Source organism: Arvicola amphibius, chromosome 3, assembly GCF_903992535.2.
Source record: "Arvicola amphibius chromosome 3, mArvAmp1.2, whole genome shotgun sequence".
NCBI classification, from domain to species: Eukaryota; Metazoa; Chordata; class Mammalia; order Rodentia; family Cricetidae; genus Arvicola; species Arvicola amphibius.
In genome coordinates, this window is record NC_052049.1 from 156499565 (window position 1) to 156523846 (window position 24282).

The 24282-nt window shown below is 41.0% G+C and overlaps 1 long non-coding RNA gene across 1 annotated transcript in view; it reads left to right on the forward strand.

Moving 5' to 3' along the window:
• The window catches only part of LOC119809164, a 31680-nt gene extending 12710 nt beyond the window's left edge, over nucleotides 1-18970 (forward strand). Inside the window, exons 2-3 of the long non-coding RNA XR_005284631.1 lie at nucleotides 5779-5899; nucleotides 18612-18970. This is a non-coding gene — a long non-coding RNA (uncharacterized LOC119809164). The remainder of the gene's footprint in view (nucleotides 1-5778; nucleotides 5900-18611) is intronic.
• The last annotated feature ends 5312 nt before the right edge of the window (nucleotides 18971-24282 follow it).

The following is a 24282-nucleotide window of genomic DNA, read 5'->3' on the forward strand; positions in this document are numbered from 1 at the left end:
TATTTTAGGTCAGCTTTAAATGGTCGTTCCTGGAAGTGAAGTTCCCTGAAAGAACAAATGCTACACGTACAGTAAAGGTTTTGAAGGCTGAAAAACAGATTAGAACTTCTGTGACTGTAGATAGCTGGGATGTTGCAGGCAAGAGCTAAATGATCTTGGGCTATCTTTAGACCCCTAATTGTCACTCACTACCCAACCCTGTGTTTGCTTAATATCCATCCCTGTGACTACTAGGAAAATATTTTTGAGATGCACTAACATACCATCTGCTTCCACTAAGTGCACTAACAGACCCAAGTTTCCGTCAACTGACTGAGCTATCTCCCCAGCCCCATCCTTCTCTTTCTTTAAAAAGAATGGGCACTGATGGCACAAGCCTTTAATCCCAGCACTCAGGGCCAGAGGTACCTGGATCTCTATGCGTTAAAGGTCATCATGGCTTACTAGTGAGTATCAGATGAGTCAGGGCTACATAGTGGGGTCCTGGAAAAAAGCAGGGAGAGGGGGATAGGATGAACGTAAGAGTATGTATATTTTTTCATTTATTTATAATGTTTTGCCTGCATGTGTGTTTGTGTACTACAGGCATACCTGGTACCCTTAGAGGTCAGAAGAAGGTGTTAGACTTCTCTGGGACTACAGTTATAGATGGTGGTAAGCTGCCATTTGGATGATAGGAATCAAGCCTAGGTCCTCTGGACAATCAGCCCAGGCTTTTAACCACCAGCTCATCTCTCCAGCATCTTGGAGTTTATTTTTCTATTTGTATGTTTATTTTATTAATTCACTTTATATAACAACCACAGTTTCCCATCCCTCTTTTCCTCCCACGTTCCCCACCTTCCCCCTACCCATCTGCTCCTGGGAAAGGGTAAGGCCTCTCATGGGAAGTCAACAGGCGTGGCACATTCAGTTGAGGGCAGGGCCAAGGCTCTCCCCTCACTGCCCCCATCAAGTCTGAGCAAAGCACAATATGGAATGGGCTTCAAAAAGCTAGCTCATGTACCAGGAATAGATCCTGGTCCCACTGCCAGAGGTCCCACAAACAGACCAGGCTAAAAAACTGTCCCCAACATGCAGAGGGCCCAGCTGGGATCCATACAAGCTCCCCAACTGTAGATCTAGGGTCCATGAGCTCCCACAAGTTCTGGTCAACTGTTTCTGTGGGTTTCTCCATCATGATCTTGACCCCACCCCTTGCTCATATAAACCATCTTCCCTGTCTTCAACTGGACTCCCATAGCTCAGCATGGTACCCAGATGTGGACCTGTGCATCTGCTTCCATCAGTTACAGGATGAACAATTTATAATGACAGTTAGGGTGGTCACCAATCTGGTTACAGGGGAAAACCAGTTCAGGCACTCTCTCCACTATTGCTAGGGGTTTTATTTTGGGTCATCTATCTGGATTCCTGGGAATTTTCCTAGCATCTAGTTTCTCCCTAATGACTCCCTCTGTCAAGATATCTCTTTCATTGCTCTCCCATTCCATCCTAGTCTATATTTTTATGTGACTAGCAGTACATTTTAGAGCCAAACATGAAGCAAGTAGGAAAAATATGTGCCTTTGGATCAAACACAGCCCACATTTAATGGGTGTACAGGAGAAAGGGAGTCAAATCTGCTTGTTTACAGTCCAAACACTGCCTCCAGGAAAAGCCAGGTGCCCCTGCCCCTGCCCCTGCTTTCCCATGTCTACTCTGCTTACCTTTATTAGATCCCATAGTCACGTCTTGCTCAATGACTTTCGCTGAGCCCAGGGACTACTTTTGGTATCACTTATCTTGATTGAGGAAATTGGCTATGTGTGTGTGATATTTCCCATGCCTGACTGTAAGGGGCCAGCCTCAACAAATTACCCCTCACCAGGGTAAGGGCATGGGGATTTAGAAATATAGTAAAGAATATGAAGACATGAATGAAAATAATAAAATGGAGAAACATATAGGATAGTATTAGGAAGGAATTTTTTCAGTGGGAAAATTCATCTGCATTTAATTTTCAACTGCTTAAAATACCCTGACCTCAAAAGGTAGGAGTAAGACAAAAGACTGCATTCACATGATACAAAGAAATGAACACAAGAATTGAAAGTCAAGGGCTACATTCATAGTTAAACATTCTGTTGCTAGGACAAAACAAGTCACACTTATACTCTAGACCAAAATGTTCTGTAGGCAAACCTCTCCCTGGGTAGAATCCCAAATTATTTCCATAAAGGGAACTGGAATTTACTTGGAGCCTTAGACTTTTGTTGTAGGAACAAACGACAAGGTCTGGGATTAGCCACACCTGTTGACCTGAGAGCGCAGAACTCACTGCTTTACAGCTAGGTGGGACCTTTGTGAGAGGCAGAAGCACAATAACTTTGGAAAAACTAGAAACAAGCCCCAACTCTCCGACCTTTGGTCAAAGTGGAAAATAGCCCTTTTTTGCCTCCACACCTGACTGAGGTTATTGTCATAATGGCAACAAGAGCAGGCTTTCCCCTTTTCCTCTCATGGTCCCAGCATAGGTCTTAAAGCCTTTGGATTAATTTTCCATGCATAACACTTTGAGCTAAAGTCATCTTTTGCCTTCTGCAGACTCTTTTTTCTTTTGGTTTTTCGAGACAGGGTTTTCCTGTAGTTTCTAGAGCCTGTTCTGGAACTAGCTCTTGTAGACCAGGCTGGCCTCGAACTCAGAGATCCGCCTGCCTCTGCCTCCCGAGTGCTGGGATTAATCTGCAGACTCTTCCACCCAATGCTTCCTCCATCCCTCCTCCACTCTGTCTGTGGTTTGTGTCTTCTCAGGACTGTTTCCCTTGTCCTTGAATACAGGAAGCTCCCTGGGATTCTCCAGTCCCTGATCTCTGTGACTTAACCCCTCATCTTTTTTCTTATGGATACCAATGAATAGAGACCCTTTCTTCCTGGACCTGTCAATGACCATTAAGGAATCTACATCTGGCCAAGGGAGATTTGTCTATGGAAAGTTTAATGATGTTTCTAAATGGCTGTTCCTACATGGTCCTTGAATAGAATGAGGCTTCCCCACTCTTAAGTGAACATAGAGCACATTCTGTGTTCTGTTTTCCTATAAGATAGAAGACAGTATTACTGGATGCAAGGCAAGACAGAAGCTTACCTACCTGAGTAGGTCTCTCAAGGAAGAAAAAGAAAGTAGGCATGATGCTTGGTTACCATCTTTTCTATTCTTCCCATTGCAGGTTGAGTCCTTCAGCATGGGAAGGGCTGAGCTGACAATCCTCCATTGATGTGAATGGGGAGATTTGGCATGAGAGTTACCTATGTCATGGTCAGATTTGTATTTTGGAAACTCCTAGATTTTTTAAAAGAAACACACGAATTTCTGTGTGGCAGGCATTACCTGGCCTGAGTGAGAAGGAAACATGAAACACTCGACAAACTCGTTGCTTAGGAGTTTATTAGAGGGGGGCGTGTACAGGCCTAGGGAAGTCAGTGTGTGTGGAGAGGGAGAGAGAGAGAGAGAGAGAGAGAGAGAGAGAGAGAGAGAGAGAGAGAGAGAGAGAGAGAGAGAGAGCATCCAGCTTTTAAAAGTTGCCTGGTGCATGCACACAGGGGGATGACATGACTATGTCATACACAGATGATGGGGCTTATGCATGTGTGAAAGGGCTTAGCTGAGTCATACGTGGATGATGCAACCACGCATGCTCATGTGTCATGCACGGGGGTCCTTTTAACATCCCCGGGGCTATTAGGCACTTCTGCCTAAGGGCTTGTTCACACATGCATGGCCCTAGAACCTGGAAGTGTCAGCCTTATTGTGACTGAAATCATAACATTATTCTTTAATTTGTGCGGAAAATATAAGGGAATTTGGTTCTATCTTTTTGCTATCATTCAAACGCTTAGGATTCTTTGGCCAAACTCCTTCCTAATCCATGGCTTTTCTTTTCTCTTATCACAACATTTGCATTAACCTCTCTCCCCCTCTGACCTTTTGGAATCATTATTTTTCCCATGATAGTTCAACTGTAAGCAGAGTCATTAAGACTGCAAAGAGAAAATGGGGCTTGAAATGTGGTATGATTTCAATCAGTTATTGTGATAATCACTATGACCAAAAAACAACTTTAGAAAGTAAAGAGTTTATTTCTGCTTACATATTACTGTCTATCATTGAAGGCAGGAGCTTGAAGCAGAAATCACAGAGGCACACCATTTGCTGACCTGCATGCAGGATCATGCTTACCTAGCTTTCTTGTACAGCCTGGAACCACCTACCTAAGAATGGTGCTATTTACAATGGGATGGACCCAGTGATTACATTTATACACTAATCCAATCTAGATGATTCCTCATTGAGTCTTCTCCTTTCAAATGGTGCTAGATTGTGTCAAGTAGAGAATTTAGGCTAACCAGAATAATGGTATAGAGTGGGGGACAGCAAACAGTTTTGTAGGACCAATAGATCCATCTATTTGTTTTATTTTGATTTGAGACAGGATCCCAAGTATTCCCGGATGGTCTCAAACTTGCTATGTAGCCAAAGATGACCCTGAATTTCTTATCCTCCAATCTTACCCCTAGACTATTGACACTACAGGATTATAGATATGTTCCACCATGCCTAGTTTTATATGATTCTGTGGATTGAACCAAGGCTTTGTGCGTGCTAGGCAATCATTGTCCTAACTGAGCTATGTCCCTAGCCTGTTTCTACTTGTTTTGGGAGATAAAATTTTATTGGAAGGCATACTTTTTTGTTTATACTCTTGTATAGGACTTGTTTTAACCTACAATACAGAGCTGCATGGTTCTAACAAAAGACCTATGGAGTCAGGAAGATGGCACCTCAGTTTGAGGACTAGTTTGAATCTCTAGAACCCAAATACCAGGTGGATGGGGCAGCCTGCCTGCAATTCATGTGCATGGAATGTGGAGGCACAGTATTGTTGGAGCAAACTGTCTAGCCAGGCTAGCTATACTGATGACCTCTGGGTTTCACCTAGAGACAGCCTCGATGAGTAAGCTGGAAAGCGATGTCAACTTCAGGCCTCTAAATGCTCACAGAGGTGCAAACGTATACATGAACACAGTTGTGGCCACACACATGTGAGTGCTCATACATACACACATATGCAATCCACACATAGAAAAAAAAAGAAGACCCTATGGGTCGCTAACAGCTGAAATATTTGCTGTATGTACTTTTACAGGCAAGACTTGCTGATCCATGAGGTAGAACATTATTAGGCCAGTGCCAGTACATCTGGCTTCAAACCTGGCTCTGGCACTGAGGAGCTGTGCTGTTGATGGAACCATTTTGGACTTCAGTTTCCTCGTGTGTGGAGCAGGGATGGTACCTCTCTGCACATGACTCAAGAAGGTCCCAATGGCAAATAAACGTGGAAGCTTTTATAAACTATAGCCTGCTGCATAAACATTAGGAACTGCATTGCCTTTCTTTCCTCTGAGCTTTTGATTGCTCCAGTTCCTTAATTTAATTCTCTCTGCTTATTTCTGTGGCTGTGACGAGTGCTATTAAAACCTGCAATTTGCCGGCAGTGCTAATGCTAATTTTCTAGGCAGCCCTACCGTTCTATAGGCTGTGCAATGAGGAGGATATTTAAAATAAGCACGGATTATGTAAATAATTGGCTCATGAATGAAACTCACAATCACATGTTTTACTCCACGCATTTAAAAAAGTGGTTTATATAGGTTACGCTCAGGGAGGAAACGACGGTCTACTGGTAACTATATTTAGTTTTGCTATTCCACTTTCTCTAACCAAAATATTCTATTTAGTTACAGGAGCAGTTCCGTGCATGCATTCAGGAAGAGAGGCTCCAGGGACTTGTGAGAAGGACATGCTGACCTGGGCCACTGCTAAGACACCGGGCATGCTCTCTGCTCCGTAGCTAAGACGGTGAGTATAGGAACAAAAAGTCAGATATGGTAGTGAGCAGACCCAAGCTTCCCTGGGTGTTAAAAGGAACAAATAGTCCAGATTATCGGGTACAAAGGAATGTCACATACATTGGCTTAACGATGGCAGTTTCTCACCACAGAACAGTAATTTGTAAAAGGAGCAAGAACTGCTGGAGATTTCAAACTGGTAGCCAAAATGCAGCTTGAAGACGTGCTTTGTTGTACTTATTTCACGGTATGTGTGTACCTTTTTAAACACACTATTTGAGTGGTTTTAGGTAAAGATGTTTGTTGCACTTCAGTTCCTGTCCTGGTAACTTTCTAGTATGTTATAGATTGCTGCCCAGCCTCCAAAAAATTAGGATTTGCATCAGTTCATGAAGGAATGGTGGTGTATGCTGCCTCATCAAATGCAACAACATGACCTCTTCAATACTAATGACCTGCTGTGAGCCTCACCAGCTAACTTAGCTGGTCTCTGCCATTGTTTGGGGGAAGAGAGTTTGTGAAGGCTAGAAAAGGAATCAGAACTCTGAATAAATAGAAGTAGATTCAGGCAGGGTTGTCATATTTACAGGGATACTAGAATGTACCTAGAGTCCTCAGGAAACGCCAAAGATCTGGAAGCAATCATAGGATGATAGAAAATGCTGGTGCCTTTTTGTTGGGCCCATGGCCAGCATCCAAGATACTCTGGGCACTGGGTATTGAACATGGTAGTAGGGTAGTCTCTTTCTTCAAGGTCCTTTTTTCTACTGGCTCGGGCATGATGCCTCTTTTAAGGCCTGGCCTGGCTTACTTTTGGAACTCAACAAAGTTGAAGCTGTAGTCTCAGTTGAGAGGTCTGGAGACTTGCAACTGTTAGGGACAGATGGATCACATAAGATTAATCTCTTTCCCTTTTTTGGATTTACTGTCTGTGTCTCACTTCTGGAAATAAAGTTGAGTGTACATGTATGTGAAGAAGGGATACTCAAGCATGGCAAAGTTTGATAGTCTTGATCATCATTTACAGCCTTATTCTACTTCTGGCCTGTGAATCTTTGTTCCACTTGAGGGAGTGAGGATCTTTGTTGCTGATTTTATTGGTAAAATGATAAATGCAGCATTCCATAATTTTATCTATGTGTTAGGCCCTTCTGGCAGTTGAAGTTTATGAAACCTTCATAGAAATTCAGATTTCAAATGTACTATGAAATATATGTGATTATAAAGGAAACCAAGGAATAGTTATTGGAATATAGGAACTCTTTAAATAGCAGGCTCTTCTCATAAGCAACTTAATCTCAAAACAATGTGTGGTATCAATAATAATTTTAAACACACACAAAACTGTAATGTGGTATAAAAATAACTTTGATTTTTATTACTCAAAGTAATAGTTAATTCCACTATCCCTGTGGTTTGGTAGTAATTGAAAAAAATCTAAATTTCTGTTGGAGGTTAATGAACATAAAAATGTTGCTTTTTAGCCTACTTAATAGATGGATTATTGATTATGGATAAAATCTTTAGCAGTGATTTCTCATTATGTAAGACACCAGTTTGAAGCTGTGTTATGTGTGTGTTACTTTGTGATCATAATATATTGCTTAATTTTTATTTTGTTGATTGCTTTGAAGACAGATTGAAATTTCTTTCCACTATCTATGGAGATGGTGATTTTTCTCATTAACTCTGTTAATATGATGAATTATATTAATGGGTTTTTTTCTAATAGTGATTTTTCTTGGTTCTGTTACCCAGTAATATTTAATCTCCTCACCTTTTACCCCAACCATTTCTAGCCTAGTCAGTTTGTGCCCTTTTTCTACACAATGCCAAATAATGACCATAAAATAACTGCTAAACGAATTGTCTTGTTTTCCTTTGTTATCATTCTGTGCTTCTCAGATCTGGGGACACAAAGCTCCCTCTATGTGCTATGCAAAATTCACAAGTACCTAAAAGCATCACGAATACGTATTCAGTAAGACACTGGACACAGAGAAAAGGCCCAGTCATGTGTATTCTCTCAACAGCAGTTTCTCTCCTGTATGAGCTGCCCCTCCCAACTTTGATGAATTTAAAATGATTTCTTCCCAAATAACTTTTTGGATGTTCCTGGGACTATCATGCCCCTCTTATGCAGCCAATTCTTCTGTTACAGCATTAGCATCTAGCACATTGTTGTGTGAAATCACAATTTTGTGTTCCTTTCTTCCTCGAGTTCCAAAGGTCTTGAGGACAAGGGCTGTATCTTAGTGGCTTTCTTATTATAACTTGTTTTTCTGAGACCATTATAAGGTATGGAGGAATAAAAAGGCTTCTGGCTTAAATGCAGAGTGACTGGGGAGGGGATGGCCCTCGTGGGTACAGAAGCTGCTGACCTTGTTCACGGACCGCATTCTGGCTACTTCAGTCTAAATGCCTCATAGTGGCCAGGCTGAAGTAGACATCAAAAGAACAAATGTTCTAGCATCAGGAAGAATATCACAGATCAAAGCACTCTTAGAATAAAACATTTATGAATAGATTAGGAGCAGATCTAGCTACTGTATTTTTAATAGCTATGTTATTACTCTTTCTGCTCTTAGATGATCCAGTAGAGAAGTAAAAGTCCAGGCTGGTTGCTTATATGGACTTAAAAAGAACAAAAGAAGAGTATCAGATAACTAAGCAACCCCAAATCAGTCATGTAGGAAACAACAAAAAAAAAAAAAACAAACAAACAAAAAAAAAAAAAGTGTTCTTTCTTGACAAGCCTTTGATTTCCATTAGCTGATTAAATTGGTTTTACATTTTGTCCCTGGAGAGTGGTATTTATTAGCTGTATTGGCCGACTTTAGAGACTTGTGTTTCATCTCTGTTCAATTTTGAAAATGCGTTCCTCTTTAAAACGGATGTAAAGTTAATATACTTCAAGCAAAAGGTGAGTCCTTACTGCTATCATTTACATTCCTTGCTCTGGCTACTCCACTCAGTTCATGGCTAGGCTCATTGCTGCTCCACACGCACAGAATGAGGATGTATACTCGAGCTCCCTGGGGCTGGCTTCAAGCCTACTGAAGACGCCAGAGCCACCAGATTTCTGTTGGGAAGCTCACATTTTTCTTCGGCTGATATTTCAGAATGGGTTAGCACCTCCCCAGTTGATGGATTTCCTCACGTCATTCTGGCTACCATAATATTAGTGACAAAATTTGGCACCACATTTCTTATAGAAGAATGGCTTGTTTGAATGCCATTGGACTTCAACAGGCTACCTCTCCTTTGGATCAGTAGCTAATAGGGCAAAGTGTTGAAGTCAGATCATTTGCATTTAAATCCTGCCTCTGCCACTTGCTCTTGGAGGAGGCACAAAATGCCTTTTCCTTGGTCTCCTTATCTATAAATGAGGGCAACTTATAAGTTCCTACCTGGGAGGGTGGCTGTGAAGAATACTTGAAATAATCAAAACTGAGCACTTAGCACAGTGCCTGACATAGAAGCACTCAGTAAGAGATAACTATGTTGATTACTATTTGGATTTGGGCTGCTGAAGTGGACATCTAGATGTGATGTAGCTGCTTTTGCCAGGAGATGAATTAATCAGGATGCTTTTGATAAGTAACAGAAAACTTGGCCCACAGTGACTTATGCAATAAAGACAGTCATTACTTCAAACAATGAGAAATCCAACTTAGAACACACTCTAAGTTTGGTTGTTTTGGTGTGTCTCCATATTGTCAGCACGGATTCTCTGACTAGCCTCTCTACCAACTGCAGGGCACAGTATGGCTTGACCTTTATGCCATCTTTTCATGGTTATGAGGGGTTTGCCAGTTGCTTGCAGGATAACAAGATTCTTCCTTGTTCATGTCAAGTATCTGGGGCTGAGAGTAGAACTCCCCCTACACCGCAGGTGCCCACATTTTCCTTCCTTGTGATAAGGTCAGCCAAGGCCAGGTGTTACCTTGAATCAGCTTCTCAGGGCCAGACATATCACTTAGACAGGAGACCCCCAAAGTTGCACAAATATAAGAACTAACTGAAGACTTTCTAAAATTCAGCTTCCTAGGTCCCAGTGAATATGTCCTGATAGCCATAGGCCTAGGATTATGCATGCCAGTGAATAGTCTAATTTTTTGCATTATTTTCTTAAATTAATCTGCTAGTTTTTCCATTATGGCTTTTTCATTTATCCTTAGTTTGAATTGACCCCCTCATCTTTCCTCTCCCAGACCTCCTATATCCCCTTCATTGCTTAAATCTTTCCACTTCCCTGTGTATTAGCTTCTATTTCAATATCACTAATGTTCCAGATCAGAGAGAAACAAACCAGAAGCTGAGCATCAGACTGAACTGCAAGCACAAAGTTAACAAGTAGCAGAGTTAAGTCAGATTCTGCCAGGAAGGAAGAAGGCAAGGATGTCAAAAGCAGTACCCTCTGTAGGTGCACAAACCAAGGTCCCAGATGCAGAATTCAATGACCCCAAGCAACACTCACTCTCTCACTACTCATTTATTTGTTTATTTATCCACTTAGAATCATCCACTAAGCATGCCCTAAGGCTATGGTCTGCCCTAACCACCGTAGAAAGACTCCCTTGAGCTGTATGTAACACCATAGGGCTGGCAGACCAGTAAAACCTGGGATGGAAGGTGGATGACTTTGGTGATTTTAAGCTGCAAGATAAACTGTGTGGCTGTGGAGGAAGAAAGAGGAAGCCACCTGCATAGATTTTCTTCCCTGGCTGCTAAGGAGCCCGCCAGAGTGCAAAGAGTCAATGAACTCACCCATCCTCAGCTGTTCTGACTTTTTCTAAAGATGGATGAGTCAGAGCAGCTGAGAGAGCAGAGTTCTCATGTTGGAGCAGGAGAAGCAGAAAGGCCAACACTCCTGTCCTTGTCCTCGAAGAAAAGACCAGGTGTGCTTGCTTGCTCAGCAGTTCCTGCTGCTGCTCATTCTTCTGTCTGACTCTGTCTGGTGGGGGGGGGGAGCGGGGGAAGGGGGGGCGGCCGATGTGAAATGAGGGGGGGAATAAAAATACGATGCAAAGTATGAATTGCTATGTGTGTGGTGCCGACTCGTTTTTATTAATATAGAGCATTAGTCTTCCCTGGTCTCAGAGTCCGACTCCTAAAGCTGGAGATGACAAATAAAGAAAAAAAGAGGTCATTCATAAACTAAATACAATTCTCATTCGCCATTGGTCCGAAAGTGTCCTTCCAAAGGCAGACACCTGGCACAACTGATTAAGTAACAATGGTGCTAATAATTATGACACTGTATGACTCCTGACTGCTTTATGCCTTCAGGATGATCATAGACAAATGATGTCATCTGGTGTCTGGAATCTGTGGATGACTGATGGTCTAACCCTTCACTGTGGATGGCTGTCTGACACCTCCGTGTGATGCATTTGCACCCTGTTGTTAGGAAATGCCATGCCTCTTTCTTGTTTCTCCCTTCCCCACACACAGCTGCCTGGCTCCTTTACTGCTTCTGTGCTGTTGAGAAATAATGTCTTCAAGCTCTCAGCTCAATCTGTTTCTAACGTGGTCTCTGCCCCTGATTTCCCTTGACAATTTCAATATGAAGTCAAATGCATTCCAAGCTACAAGTATATGAACCAGGAATATATTTAATATGAAAAGAGTCTTTGGGTATAAAACATCTGCTTTTGTTAAAAACCAGAAGTTAGGAAATAATGTTTGACAAGAGGGAAGGAAATGAATGCTGTGAATCCTTTAAATATTGGCCCTTTCCAGAGGGGTGCTTGGTCTAGTTGCTTTATGGGTTCAGGTGTCCTGAGAGACAAGCTGACAGCCACTACTTACATGGTTGCCTGTGTGCCAACATTCAGGACATATTGCTTCCCATCCCCATCCAGTCTGGCTCTTCCTCCCTGCAGAAACCAGAGCCCAGCCTGTTAGAGACTCCCAGGGTAAGACTTCCCTCTACATCTGTTGGTACCTACCAAATAATAAGTGGATGAGTCTGTTGGGTAAATCGACCTAGAGACACACAGGGGTCTGGATGCTGTCATTTTAGAAAGTCCAAGGATTTGGATGAGCAGAGGACAGTCAGTCATGGTTTAAGCCCACACCTCTACAAATGAGCTGTGAGATGCTAGGTAGCTTACAGAACCTGTCTAGACTGTGTACAGTTCTGATAACTATTGATCCTCTCTTCTGGATTGTAGGCCTAGACTGCCTGAAGGGACATAAGGGTCACAGGAGCTCTCTAAACACCAAGGCATAGAATTTCCTAGGCTAGGACACTCAACACAGGGCACAAGGGAAGTGAAGCCAGTCCATTTTCTGCCCCACATTTTCTTCTCATAATGATACTGCTGGGGGAGGCGGGCACGATGAATGAGGCTTAGGTGGTGAAGTGTTTGCCATGAAAGCACAAGGACCAGGCTTTGGATCTCTGGCGGCCATGTAAGAAGCCAGGAGCAATGGTATGTGTTATTCTTTTGGTTGGCCCTTTAAGGGGCAAGCCACGCCCACTCCCAGCGACACCCCCACCACCACCCCTCTGCCGCCACGTTGAATCTCCTCTCCTTGTCCCTTGGTGTGTGCATGTGTGTCTCTCTGTCTCTCTCTCTGTCTCTCTCTCTCTCCCCCCTTTCTCTCTCTTCTCCCTCCTTCCCTCCCTCCCTCCCTCCCTCCCTCCCTCCCTCCCTCCCTCCCTCCCTCCCTCCCTCCCTCCCTCCCTCTCTCTCTCTCTCCCTCCCTCCCTCCCTCCCCCCCCCTCTCTCCTCTAAGTAATAAATGTCCAGTTCTACGCCTGCCTACTGTGTCTATGTGCCTTTTACCCGCCTCATGTCCAAACCCGTCTTGAGCTGTCTTTCCCTGCTCGCCCTGGCGGGACCAGCTCGCCCAAAATGAGCCACAGCTCGTGAACCGCCCTGGGATCTTGGGTGACCTGATCGGGGTCCGCGAGTCTCTGCCTTGGGACTGGCTGCTCCCAGAGTCCGCTGCCTGCCTACAGCTGCCGCCTGGGACCTTATAGCATTTTTTAAAGAACAACAGTATGGGCCTGTAATCTTGGCACTGAGGAAGCAGAGACAGGAGAATTTCTGGGACTTAACCGGTGAACTAAAAGTTCACTGAGAGGCCCTCACACAAAATAAATAATAAATCAATACATAAACTGGAAGAGTGATTGAGAAAGACATTTGACATTGACATCTGGCCTTCACATGCATCCACACATACATGTATGAAGCCTACATACATGCATCCACACAAGAATACACACTTATTATGGACACACACACAAATTCAAAATTAAATGAAGAAAAAACACCAACAACAATAATCATTTTAAAATGATGCTGCTTAGTAGATGGAAAGGCACTCTGGGTATATGCTCAGTTGATCTTAGCCTGTCTGATTGATTGGTATTTGTATATAAGATAATAATTTGTCCTTGTTCTGTTCTTTTTAATGACTATCTCTAGTTCTCCAGTGAATGTCTTTTTGGGGGAAGTCTCACAGTGCTGGGGCTCAAGGTTCACCCAGTTTTCTCTCCCCTTATTGTGGAGATGGTGGTCCTAGTTTAGATCTTGTCCTCTCTGTCCTTCATGGTAGCTAGTCAAGCTCCACTGTGAAAGCAATGCCAGGTATTTACAACCTTGAAGAAACTGAGAAACTGACTAATGTGTGTAGCTTACACATGTTCTTTCTGCTCTGTGATTTAGTTGAAGATTATTTCCTGAGTTTAGTCTATTCACTTCTAAAATATGAGCAGCCTTTATTTGTTTATTCTGTTAATTTTTTTTTAAAATGTAGCCATGTTGGCTTCACATTCCCATGTAGTCTAGACTGGTCTAAACTTACGGGCCTCCTACCTTAAACTCTTGATATTTAGGATGGCAAACATGCTTGATTAGTTCTGGCACTAACAACCTTTATTATTAATTTAATTATTCTGAAATATTCATGTTATGTAACTTGTAAGTTTGGCATATATGAAATTTAAAGACATATAACATGTAAATACCCCAGCACAGATCAAGGAATGCATATAGGGCCACTGTCTTAGTTAAGGTTTTTCTTACTATGTTAGAATATTATGACCATCAGCAACTTGGAGAGGAAAGGGTTTATTTCATCTTCCAGTTCTTGATCATAGTTCATCATGAAGGGAAGTCAACAAAGGGGCTGCAGGCCAGAACTTTGTGGCAGGAATGAAGCCGAGACCATTGGGAAGCACCTGCTTACTCTTCTTTGCTTGCTCAGTTTTCTTATCCAGCCTAGGGCTGTCACGACCTGCAGTGAGCTGGGTCCTCACAAATAGACCATCAAGCAAGCAAGTGCCCCACAGGCTGGCCTACAAGCCAATCTGGCAGTTGAACTCTTTCAATTGAGGTTACTTACAAACAACTCTTGCTTGTATCAAGTTGGCACGAAGCTATCCAGCACAGCCACTGGCAGCAATGTCATTGGATGACCTCATACGGAGTTTGTTTTTCTGAACGATGAAAAGGCCACCAGTTTCCAGCTGCTAGGTGGGAGATTTCACCAGTTTGTTTCAGGATAAACATGTCCCAAACTAAATTCATATTATCTTCTCTTTAACTTTTTAAGATTCCCTAGAGTTTACACTCTTAAAACATTTGAGTTCGCAAACATTTGGTTCATATAAGTGGCCCAAATGATGTTCTTTTAAAACTGGAATATTGAACATAGCATGGTGGCACAGAGTTGCAATCATAGCTACTTGTAGGCTTAAAACAGGAGACTATCAAGTCTATGTCCAGCATAGCCCTGGTCTGATTTGGTCTAGTTTGCACTGTACATGGGGATATATCTCCTCCAGTTGGCTACAGTATCTACCTTTCAGCACTACATCTTTGGTGTTGAGCCCAAGCGTGAGAGTCCATATGAAGCAAGCAAAGAGACTGAGACAATCAGAAGACAGAGGTGGGATGTTATGAACAGAATGTTAATGAAAAGCTTGATGTGATAGGGAGCAGAAGATGGAGAACTAAGTTCATGATGCAGAGGACAAGCCCAAGGGATATTTCTTGAATGCAGCGGAGAAAAGGGCAACCGACGAGAGAATTACATGGAAGTCAGTTATTTCTATTCTGAAAGGATACAGGTTTATTGCAACAGAGAATGCAAAGACATCACCAAAAGAAAATTTACCCAAATCTGTATATTAATAGTCCTGTATAATAAAAGAGAACAGTGCATAGATGTGTCCTTGTGAAACTATGAGTTTTGGTTATAAACAAGATTCTTATTTAACCAGAAAAAAAAGCTTCCAGAAGAAGAAAAAGGAGGAGTCCTGTGGTAGAACGTTTCTCTCTGGCACTGAATAACAAGTGCCTTTGGTTGTTCAGGTGCTGTAACAAGACGGCCTTGAAAATGAGTGGCTAAAACAGAAGGGATATATTCCTCACAGTTCTGAGGGCTGGGATATCCAGGATAAGGTTTCAATCAGTTCAGTTCTCAGGGAGAGCTCTCTTCCAGGTATGCAGATGGTACCTTCTCGCTTTGTCTGTATTTGGCATAGCATCTCTCATGTCTCTTCTTAGTGGACTAATTCCATCTATAAGTGCTCCACCCTCGCGATTGAATTTCTTCCCCAAAGCCCAAGTCCTAAGTATCATTCTATTGGGATTAGTGTTCTACCATATGGATCGGGGTTTTGAGGGCACATATATTTGATAGAACCTTATGGTGTTTCAGTGGACACAATTTGGTAGGAAAGGATTCCATATGTAACAAGGTGACAATCACATGTGAAGGTTAGAATGAACATGGATGAGCAAGTATTTTTGTAGTAGAATATGGAGTCCTCTGAGTGTATCTCCTGGGGAGGAATAGCTGAGCTATTGGTATTTCTATTTCTAGGTTTTTGAGCAATCTACACACTGATTTCCATTGTAAAGGCAGCACTTTGCACTCCCACTAAGACTGAATAGAGATTTCTCTTTCCCCCACATCTTCACCAGTAGTTGCTGTTACCTGATTTCTTGATGGTAGCCGTTTTGACTGAGGCACTTTAAAATATTTATTAGCTATTTGTGTTTCTTCTTTTGAGTATCCACAGTTGTTGACTTTATTTATTGAAAGACTGGAGCCCTATTTAGAATTCTTTTGGTCATATTTTAGAATAGTAAAGCCTGCTTGTTTCCTAGTTTCATTTATGTGGAATACTTTTTCTTTCCTTTTATTCTAAGATAATGTCTATCCTTAAAGGTGGGGTCTTTCATGTGAACAACAAAAATGTGGATCCTGTTTTCTAAAATAGGGGCCATTAATCAGAGTTATTACTGAAAGACAAACACAAATGCTTCCATCTAGTTTGTTCTTACGATGTTTTTTATATCTACTTTACACAACTTCTATCCCAGCACAATTTATTCTCCCTTAGTTTCTTGGGTGTGCTTATCCTTTTCTTTATTCCAATGTACCCCATATAGTATTCTACATAGGGTTAATTTGGTGGTCATGAATTCATTTGACCTGTTTTTATCATGAAATTTTTTCTTTATCCTTCAATTTTAACAATTTATTTTAATTTTATTTATTTATTTATTTATTTTTAAATTTGTTTAATTTTGTTTAAATTTAAATTTTAAATTTAAAAAAAATTTAATTTTAAATTTGTTTATTTTACATCCTTACTGCAGTTTCCCCACCCTCCTCTCTTCCCAGTCCCTCCCTACCTGTGTGCTCCCTGCCAATATACTCCTCCTCTCCTCCTCTATTTTTCTCCAGAAAAGGGCAGATCTCCCATGGATATCAACAAAAAAAAGCATATGAAAGTTGCAGTAAGACTAAGCAACTCCCCTTGTATCAAGGCAAGGCAACCCAGCATGAGGTGTAGGGTCGCAAAAGCCAGCTAAAGAGTCAGAAACATTCCCTGTTCCTGTTGTTAGGAGTCTCACAAGAGGACCAAGATACAAAACTATCACATATATGCAGAGGGCCTAGGTCAGGCAGGTTCCCTGGTTGTCATTTCAGACTCTGTGAGCTCCTATGAGCTCAGTTAGTTGATGCTATATGTTTCCTTTTGATGTCCTTGACCCCTCTGACTCCTCAATCCTTCTTCTTCCCTCTGTTCATCAGGATTCCCTGATGTTTCACATTTACATCTGTTTCCTCCAGTTTCTGGATGAAGCCTCTCTGATGACAATTGGGCTAGGCACCAGTATATGAGTATAGCAGATAATCTTTAGACACATTACAGTGACATTTTTTCTCCAGTCTTGTTTGGCTCTATCCTAGGTCTCTGGGTCATACAACCTCTGGGTCCTGACACTCCAGGCAGTGCCATGGGTGGGGTTACTCTCATGGCATGGGTCTCAGGCTGTTGATTAGCCACTCCCTCATTCTCTATGCCACCCTTACCCTAGCACATCCCATAGGGAGGACAGCCTTTAGGTTGAAGGGTTTATGGCTGGGTTGGTGTCCCACTGATAACAAGGGATGGACAGTTCAGGCTATGTATCTGATATTGCTAAGAATCTTAACTTGGGTCATCTTTGTAAATTTCTGGGAGTTTCCCTTGCACCAGGTTTGTAACTGACTCATAAATGCCTCTTCTTTCCAGTTGTCTCTTTCAGTACTCTCTCCCTCCATGTCCCCCAACCTGATCTCTCATGTTTCCATCCCTACCTGTACTCAGTCGACCCCCAAAATCTCTTCTATTTCCCCTTCCCAGGGAGATACATGCACCCTCTTCTTTCTCTGCTCCCCTAGGTGCCTTGAGCCCTTTTTATTACATAGCCTCTCAGGACCTGTGGATTATAGCATGATTATCCTTACCTTACAGCTAATATCTATTTATAATGGAGTACATACTGTATACTGAGACTGTACTTTTATTTCCTGCCTGCCCATACCTGAATAATCATACAGAAACAATATTAAGTTCAGCACGATTTGGCCAAGGACTCAGGCATATTCCTAGCTAGCACTTATATCTTTAATTAACCCATTTCTATTCATCTATATGACACCACAAGGCTGTGTGTGGCTTACTAGTAATGTTCTGGCACCTTTCTCTTTTGACTCTGCCTAATCTCTCTCTCTCTCTCTCTCTCTCTCTCTCTCTCTCTCTCTCTCTCTCTCTCTCTTTCTCTGTCTCTCTATCTCTGTCTCAGTTCAGATTTCCCACCTGGATTTTCTCTGATAAGCCATTGGCTGAAACAGCTTTATTCATGAACCAATAAAAGCAACACATATACAGAAGGACATCTCACATCATCTCCCTTTTTCTGTCAAATTAAAAAGGAAGGTTTTAACTTTAACATGGTAAAATAACATATACAAAACAGTTATCAAGCAAGAATTATAGTTATAATATTTAGTCCATTTACATTTGGCAAATAAAAAATATTCTATCATCTATTCTATCTTTGTGAGTCTAAAGTTTTATATCTAATTTATCTTTTATCGGAGCTAAGGAAAACTATAATTATAATTATATAGTCTTCAGCTTCAAATCAAAGATGCCATAAGGATATTCTATTACCTAAGTAAACAGGAAGTGTATTGTAAGCAACTTTCAAAACTCTAGAATTGACAGAGACATCTCTCTGCCTGGACAGTCACCCAAAGTTCTTTTGTAACATTGGGGCATCCATCTTCAGTCTATATCTGGCAGACTTTTTAGTGTAATTTTTCAGGAAAATTTGTGAGACTTTTCAGGAAATTTGAAGATCTTTTCTGTCTTGTCCTGGAAAAGTACGTAAGTTGCTTTTTTCTGTGTCTTGCAGAATGTCTGGCAGTTTCTTCTGTGAAACAGGAACTCTGAAGGACCATCCTATCTTTTGAAAAGTTCAGCAGTCACTTTTCTGTGAGTCTTGCATGTTCAGTTCATACAGCATACCATCAAGTAATCCAAGCAAGAGGAGGTTCTTGCCCAAATAGTTAGCCTTGCCACATTGAGGGCAAATTCCATAACAAGTTCCTTCAATGTGCATCCATCTCTCTGAAGTAATTGTTAATGACAGAAGCAGACATATCTCACTGTCCAGAAAAGTTCTTAAAACCTTTTAAATGCCATATTCTGTAGACCATTGAAATGTTGAAAATTATTTAGCTGAAATCTATCTCTGTATATCTAGAAAACTAATATGACTAAAAGTTTGATTTTTATAGATGACTATCTATTAACTGTATTTCTTAATTATAAATTGCATTTTTATATGAGCTGCATAAACATAATACCTTAAGAGTAAAAAAAATATATGTAGCATAAAAATTGACCTTAAATTTGTATCAATAAACTAAAATCTATACCAATGTTATTCTAAGTGAGTACACACCATGTTTGTCTTTATGGGTCGGAACTGACTCACTCAGAATGATTTTTTTCATCTTCAACAAGTGGTGCTGATATAATTGGATGTCAGCATGTAGAAGAATGCAGATAGATCAATATCAATCGCCATATACAAAACTCAAGTCCAAGTAGATAAAAGACCTCAAGCTTAGGGAGAAAAAAGTATGGAGAAAAGGATTTATTTGGATTGTATTTCTTAGCTTCAGTCCATATTGAAGGGGATTCAGGGCAGGATTTCAATGCAGGAAACTGGAGGTGGGAACAAAGCAAGACCTTGGAGGAGTATTGCTTACTGGCTTGTTCTCCATGGCCTGCTCAGTCTTATTTCTTACACAGCCCAGGACCAATGGATGGGTGGCAACATCTACAGTGAATTAGACCATTCCACATCAATAATTAGTTGAGAAGGCTCCCCCACAAAATCGCCAACAGTCAATCTGTTAGAGACATTTTCTCAATTGATGTTCCCTTTTTCCAGAGGACCCTACTTTGTGTCAAGTTTACACACACACACCCCACCTAAAAGACAACCAACAAAAATAGATGTAGTACACACCATGTTCTCAAAGTAGAAAATTTATTAGAAGATGTCAGCTCACAGTAAATTAATTCATAAATTGAACATGCTTCTTACATAATGCTTTAAGAGTTTGATAGAAGAGAGTGGGTGTTGATTCTAAAATTCATTTGAAACAGAAGACAAATGAGAACAGGTTAAAATGTTTTGAAATAAAAAAAACAGGATTGTACAGCTCATCGTAAATTAAAAAGTTATAATTTATATTAGTATATATGTGCATATGTATGCATGTGAGCATGTGGGCAGGATACACACATGCCATGACCCATATTTGGAGGTAAAAGTACAACTCTTGAGAGTCAGTTCTTTTCTTGCGCTGTTGGTTCCAGGGGTTGAACTGAGGTGATCAAGTTTGTATGACAAGCATTTTTAGCCATTGAAGTATCTCTCCAAACCTGTAGTTAAATTGTAAATAGCTGAGAATAGTAAATAATGGAATGATTGTCTCTGTTTGCAAGATAGCAAACTAACTTGCCAAATTTGTATAGACATCAGTAGAAAGGATGGACTTCTGAGTCTGGAGAGGCCTGTTACTTAGAGTCTTAAGGAGCATGAGCATCAGGTACATGTCTATCTCACTTGTCTTCCAGTGTCAAGGAGATGATGTAGAGGATAAAGGTCAGAAGCATCCTGGTTATTGAGATGACTTTCATCCCAGTTGAAGAATCTGAAGATTATAGCATCTGTTATCTTCATAATGCTAACCAAAATTGCCTGTGTTTGCCAGAGAAAATAGTTAGTCTATTCTGTTATAATATAATCAAGCATGCCCATTGGAGGACAGTGTTCTGTCTTTTCAATATATTTACATCCTTGAGATAACCAATGTTCCACTCACAGATGTGCAGAAACATGAGGCACTCATACATAATTGTCTTTGGCAAAACCCATTCCTCATTTCCACACTGTCTTGGCTCCTGGAAAATTTCTCCATGATTATGCTATTTCTTCTGCTACCTGATTAATATGATCAAGTGAGACTAGTGTAAAATATATTCAATTTGTCTGTTACAGCATTTAATTATCAACAGCATTAGGATAAAGTCAACATTCAATATTGCATTAGCCATAGCCCTCAGTGTCTGAGTCCGAGCCAACCTAACAGACCCCATAAACAACCAACATATAACTTGCAAACTCAATTTTCTCTATCCTTAAGTTTCTGTATTGATTTTTTCATTTGGCCCAAGTCATTAATTCAGCCATGGATAGATTCATTAATGTTTTTACACCCTCTGTCCTGGCACACAAGGAAGAAGTCTAGAGAAATTCTATTATCCATGACAACCCAGTAAAGGTGTTGAAGCCAAGCCAATTGATCATGCCAATACAAGAATAGAAGCCAAGGGCCTAAACCAGCATTCAATTAGAATTTTCCGGAATACCCTCTGTCCAGTGGCTGAGTTTCTGTCTTGAAACTTGCCTGGGATTGATCTTTGGATAAAGATAGATATCTCATGTCAGTACAAAGCTAGGTAGAATCCTGAGTTTTCAAAATGGGTCTTTAGAACCCCATCATTTTTTATCTCATCATTTTCTAAGAAACAGTTAAGAAAAGATGACAGCTTTCAGGAGAGAGTTGCAATTAGTGACCATGTAGGCTAAGTAAAACATATAGATCAGGAGTATATGATGAAAGTGTGTCAAAAATCTTTGTGAGTTGAATATAAGGTAGATGGTGGGCTTCTGAACTAACCCAGAAGTCTGTAGATAGAAAGCCCCAAAGGATAATAGATGTATGATGAAAGTGTGTCAAAAATCTTTGTGAGTTGAATATAAGGTAGATGGTGGGCTTCTGAACTAACCCAGAAGTCTATAGATAGAAAGCCCCAAAGGATAATAGATGCTTTGATTAGCATTTTTTTATTGTAGTAAAAGATACAATTGTGAGACTCTGAGGTTGAGAAAATAACAAACATTAACCTCAAGGGTTCTAACTGTCAGCTGATTGAACTGCACCAGCAACACTGAAACCTAAGTGCCAACAGCAGTGTGGTACCACTAATAGCTCTGAAAGATAATCAAAGATCCACTGAAGTTCACCTACCAGGCATGAAAGGGTCCTCACCCATGCAATGAGGCCCTAGGAGTTACAAATTGGGCATATCATCCTCAGTACACCAGGACTATATCCTGGGACTCAGTGCACTGCTATGACAGTGAGTGTATAGCTATCTCCAGTAGAATAAAGGGTCCCACAAACATTGCCGTTTGAGCTGCATATCCTCACCTAGCATCTTTATCCTAGCTGTGCTCATTATAGAAGAGGCCTTTACTGTGGGATTCATGGGGGTGACCCGGGATTCCATCAACAGTGCCTTTTGTTTCCATGGCTGGTGTGAGATGTCAGTCTACAGTTTTCAAAACGGCGGACCAAATAGCTACAAAACTGGCAGTAGCCTGACAGTTTGGGAAAATGCAGTAGTGTCTCTGAGGAGAATGCTTTCCAGAGCTGGGGCCCTGGAATTTTGCCCCTGGGAGTGACCACGCTGTTTTCAATCCTACCCAGCTGATGCTGAGGTTGGATGGATGCAGCAGTCTGGTAGACAATTGTGGTTTCATCAAACTGAGTCTTTTTTTTTTTTTTTTTTTTTTTTTTTTGGTTTTTCGAGACAGGGTTTCCCTGTAGTTTCTAGAGCCTGTAACTGAGTCTTTTAAGCCAGCTGTTTTGCTTCATGCACTGTAGTGGGAGAGAGTTTCTCCAAAGAGATAAGTACCACTTTTTAAATTATAATGATGGGATGTTCTTGAACCTGGCTAGATGAATTATAGAGTATTTTATCTCCTTGGCTAATGATTGATTAATTTGAAGATAAACTATTAAGTCAGAGATTCACAAAATCTCTATGGGTCAAGAGCTCATGTTCAAGCTAATAGCTGCTTTGAAAAAGGATTTATGATGTAGCTATTATACTAGAGTCTTATAAGACATCATTATCAAGATAACAAAACAAAGGCTATGTGTGATTGCTGCACCGTGTCTTATAATTGCACTTAAATCTATAATTATCACAAAATGAAAATCTTAGTTAATTTTTTAAAGTAGAAAGCAGGTAGCCATGGGAGGGAAGCATGATTCCCAATCACAAAGGAACATCTCTGTGTAAAGGTTGCCTCCTTTGGTCATAGACTCTAGTTAATCCAATTATCAGTCAGTATTAGAGTGGTAAGGCCCAGAAGGTCATAGAACTTTTGCTTTTTTAAAAACAAAATTTTGCATAGTCCAGGCTAAATTCCTACTTTCTGTGTATCTGAAGATGACTCTGAACTCCTGACTCTCCTGCCTCTACCTATCAAGTTCTAGGATTAGGCATGTTCCAATACATGCAGATCCCTAACACTTCTTTGATTTTTGACTCTTACCATGTAAAGGAAGATACCCACCTTGAAATTATACTCCAAGAACATTTCACCCTAAAAGGGATAATTATTGGTTGCATGTATGCCTTTATCTATGCACATATTTCCCACAAACCTGTCATTAGTTTGGTTACCCTGATTGAGTACCAACAGTAGTACACAATTTTTCTTGGAGAGGTGTGGTATTTTGGATGAGAATGGCCCCCATAGGGACATATATGTAAATAGTTGGTCTCTAGTTAGTATAAATGTTTGTGAAGGTTTCAGAGATGTGACTTTGTTGGAGGAGGTGTGTCACTAGAAGTTTCAAGTTTATGCCGTTCCTAGTTAGCTCTCTCTGATTCCTGGTTGTGTCCCAAGATGTGAGCTCTCAGCTACTGCCCCAGTGCCATGACTACCTGCCTACCTGCCTGCCTTGTTGAAGAACTGAAGAACAGCCTTAAAGGGACTCATACGTTCCAGGGCAGAAGCATGAGGACTAGAATTAGTAAGCAAAAGGAACAGAGATAAGAGAGAAATAAGAGACAGAAACACAGAACAGCATCTGGAGGGAAAAAAATCAGTGAATACTGAATCCTAAATCAGTCCTCATTTATTTTCCTCATACTTATATACTTCACTCCAAAGTATAAAGGGAGGGGGGAGGCAACAGAATTCATTAACATGATATAAGGAATAGAGGTGAATTCTCAAACCTGTGGTATAGGTGGAGCAGATCCACCTCTATACCCAAAATACTATTAACCACACCCTAGATCAGGATCTCCTGTTTGTAGTCACATCTGTTGTCAACAACTTTGAAAGAGCAAAAATAAGTTCATACTCTCTGACCTCCAGTCAAGGTGGACCTGGATCACATCTGTGGCCTTCACACTGCTTTGCTTTCTGCCATGGAAGTCATAGACTCTAACGCTCTACAACTATGAGCTCCAATTTAAATGATTTCTTTTATAAGCTGCCTTGATCACATGTCTCAGCATAATAAGAGAAAAGACAGGAGACTTGAACAAATGTCTCTGCACCCTAGATAGAGCACTGATGGCATGCCAAAAACCAATTCCATCCATGTATAGTTTGGTGAAACAGTGCGTTTACTGGAGTTATGGAACCAGTGAGTTCACTGGAGCATAGATGAAGAGTTATTTACAGGAGTATGGATGAG